The 3836-nt window shown below is 40.0% G+C and overlaps 1 pseudogene; it reads right to left on the bottom strand.

The window, feature by feature from the left end:
- Positions 1 to 918: 918 nt before the first annotated feature.
- On the bottom strand, positions 919 to 1855 carry LOC109505155 (CBL-interacting serine/threonine-protein kinase 11-like; annotated as a pseudogene).
- Between the last annotated feature and the right edge of the window lie 1981 nt (positions 1856 to 3836).

Genomic DNA, 3836 nt, shown 5'->3' with positions numbered 1-3836 from the left:
TGATGGCATTGGTGGTAGATGGTGGTAATCTGGTGGAGGTAGAGATTATAGTAGTGGCAACATCGCAAAGATGGTGTGGTCATAGTGATGGTAGCAATGACACTGGCAGTGAAAACAACACTGATATCATAGAATATGATAAAAGTATTGATGACAGTAATGGTAATGATGGTGATATTTTTATTGTATAGACTGCAATAGTGATAAAAAAATGGTATTAGTAGTATAAAAATATGATTTTTATTTAAAAATATTAAATATAGAAAGAGCAGTAGTAACTATACTTCCTTTAAAAAAAATTGATTCATGTATTTTTTCTATTAGGGATTGTTTTTTGTGTGTAAATATTATAAAAAAATTAATCAACTTTTTCATTGACCAACTTATCCATGTTCTCATACTTTTAAGATAGATAAGTTATTTTTCACGGATAGTATTTATCCATGAATTGGTGAAAAATCTTATCCACCTAGGATATGGCTAATTCATTTTTTCTCAATAAAATAGATATTTAATTTTATTCTTAAAATATTCTATTTTTATTGTCATTGTCTTTACCATTCAATATCTAATAACTCAGTTATCTACATTCTCCAAATTTGAAAAGCATAAAGATTATCATGAGAATATAGATAAATTTTAGCAACTTATTCAAAAAATAGTAATACAAAAGAATATGCCTAACAAATTCTGAAATCACTTTTTCATACATAAAAAAATATGAATAAATTATTTTTAGGATAAAAAGTAAATAATACTTTACATTTTATCCTAATTTATAAATACTCTCCTACATCTTCAATTTCAACAAAATCAACCTTACACTTTGTAAATTATTATAATATCCCTCACCGACCTTTTAATTTGAGAGAAAGCTCGTCACCGATGCCACATGGCATATTATTTAGAGTTAAATAGCTAAATAGCTTTATTAAATTTTTTAAAATAAAATAAAATCTGATGTGGGCTTAAAATAGTGTAATGACTAAAATCCAATCCATCCTCTGCCACCACCAACCCATCGCCAACCGACGGACCACCACACTCGCTACCAAATTACCAATCTACCCCTCCACCGCCACCCCTACAAGCCCCTTCTCCCCCTTTCTCTAAATAATGGGCCCTTCTTTCACTCCTATATCTTCAGCTCTCAAGAGAATCGCCTAAGCCAGCTCGGTCGAGATGAGCCACTCCCAATCTGACGAAAACTAGATAGATCGAGCCCAAAGGAGAAGGATATTAAGTCGAAAGTGTTAAGTGCCCGATTTACCTCTTCCGACTTCTAAAACTTTCCATTCTTCACCTCCGTCGTCTCCATTGAGTGGAACTTCGCCAGCGCCACCCACTCCTCTTTATTGAGCCCTTTCTTGATCCAAGGGTCATTGAGGATCCCATCAATGGTGATCCTCCTCTCGAGATTGGGGTCCTGGAGCCAGCCCATTAATCGCTAGAGCTCTAACAGGCCACTTAGGGCACCGATTCTTCTCGTGATAGATCTTATAGTATATTACCGTCAGATTGGGGTCGTTGAATGGAGATATCCAATGTTGAGGATATAAAGGATAATACCGCAGGATCAGATATTGACCTTGGCACCATTGTATCCCTTTCTATTAAGGATTTCTGATATGACATATACCAGCATTCCACAAAGGGTGCGAAGGAGCCCGTCACCACGGATCTATTTAGAGACCGCGAAGAGGCCAAAGTCGGAAATCTTGAGATTGTTGGAGTCATCAATGAAGAGGTTCTTTGGCTTAAGGTCGCGGTGGAAGATGCCATGGAAGTGGTAATAGCGAATGGCTGATGGGTTGGTCGTGATGGAGGTGGAGGATGGATCGGATGTTTTAGGCATTATACTATTTTAAGCCTATATCAAATTTTATTCTATTTTAAAATAATTCAATAAAGCTACATCAACCATCTACCTCTAAATAATATATTATATGGCACCAATGGCGAGCTTTCTCCCAAATTGGAAAGTCAGTAGACAACATTGCAATAAGTTGTAAAGTCTACAATTGACATTATTGAAAATAAAAATGTAGATGAATATATATTAATTAGGATAAAATATAAAATATTATTTTTTATTTTTATTTTTATTTTTATCTAAATATTATCTAAAAATTATTTATTTAAAAAAATATAGATTTTTAAATAAATTTTTTATCCGTGGGAAGAACGGGCTGTTAAAGGGAGGAATGCCAAGTTGCCATTGGTACAAGCCCTGGAATGCTTTGCCCGTTGCCTGCTGCGTCGCGTGGTGGGAACGGTGTGTCTTGCGGCGCGTCTTGCGCTCCTCTCCACCTTTTATTCCACTTTTTCCCTCTAATCCCGTGGTGCCCTGATCGAGAACTCGACGAATCAAAGCACCACCGAGGATGACAATACCAGCTGCTACGAATCCTCTGTCTCTATTTCGCCCATGTCTGGCTTCTACAAAAATTATACCGTTGTCATCTCCCCATGCTTTCTCCCGTTGTCCCCTCATTTCCTTCAATCGTCGGAGCAACACGTCTCTCTTTAGAAGCTCCTGCTCTAAGAATAACGACGCTAATGATCCCTTCGAGGTAAAAAACGGAACTGTTATATCCGTTCCTTTGATTAACGCTCTCACTTTCATAAATATCATCTCTGTTATGTCATTGGCTACTTGTTTGTTGCCCCTTTTTTGAATCTTAAGCATTCTGGAAGTTCTAGGAAATGACTGATGCATATTTCTTTGTTATAGCATTGTACAAATGTTTCTAGTATATGTTAGTTTTTAATCGTGACATAGACTAGTTTAAATTTCTATATAATGCAACAGTGTCTGATTGAATTGGCTATAGGATTCGTGGAGTTGGTGAAAAAGAAAAAAAAATGCAGTGGAAAGACCTTTGTTCAAATTGATTATCATACTTAACTGCAGATGTCGAAAGGTGGTTTGGATAGCAGTGAGCAGGATATTTGTTGGAGATGTGTTGTTGGTGCAAAAATTTGCCGGCATCGGAGAAGCTGGAGTCGAGGGAGTTGCGGTCGCCGTCGAAACCTGCAAAGAAAGTCTAAACCGGAGTTGGGGATGCTCCGGCAAGACCCTCCGACGCTCAAGTCAGTTCTCTGCCTTAACAAGAATGGAGTGCTCGAACGAAAATTTTAGCAGAGTTTTGAAATAGAGATTAGAGCTTAGTATCTGGGGGTCCCCTTTTTATAGGCGGAGGGCGTAACAAATGACAGCGACGTCTGTAACCATCTGGTAGTGGGCCGTTCGGGGCCATGAAGAGTTTGTTACAGAGAGTAGTGGAGTGAGGTCGTGGCCATCGCTGCGGCCTGCCACGTGGAGCCTGTTGTGGAGAGTGGAGTAATGTCCGTTGTCGTGACTTGCCAGAGCATGATAGAGCCGTTACAGGAAGTGGAGCAGAGTCGTGGCCATTATTGCGGCCTGCCAGAAGTCCAGGCCCGTCGGTCGAAGCTTGGTTGGGGTTTTTTGTGGACGAAGCTCAGTTTCATGCAGAATTCGACAGAAGATCGACCGGCAGTGAATGTCGGATGGCGTTGGAGGGGTTCAAATCCTGTTGGTGCAAAAATCCGCCGGAGGGGTCCGGCTGCTGGAGCCCGTGCGTCGTAGGAGTTCGTCCGGAATCTGTCCGCTATAGAAGTTCGGTCGGAGTCTGGTTTCCGTAGAAATCCGAATGGGGATCATTTGTTGAGGAAGCTCAACCGAAGCCTGCCTGCAATAGAAGTTCGGAAGGAATTCGCTCACAATAGAAGCTCAGGTGGAGGCTTACAGTAGAAATCCGACGTGGACCGCTCGTGGTAGAAATTCGAAGTAGCCCGCTTGTAGTGGTAGCTTG

This window comes from Elaeis guineensis, chromosome 4, assembly GCF_000442705.2.
Source record: "Elaeis guineensis isolate ETL-2024a chromosome 4, EG11, whole genome shotgun sequence".
In the NCBI taxonomy this organism is placed as follows: Eukaryota; Viridiplantae; Streptophyta; class Magnoliopsida; order Arecales; family Arecaceae; genus Elaeis; species Elaeis guineensis.
Note: the sequence above shows the minus strand (reverse complement) of the source record. Positions and strands in the feature narration are given on the sequence as shown.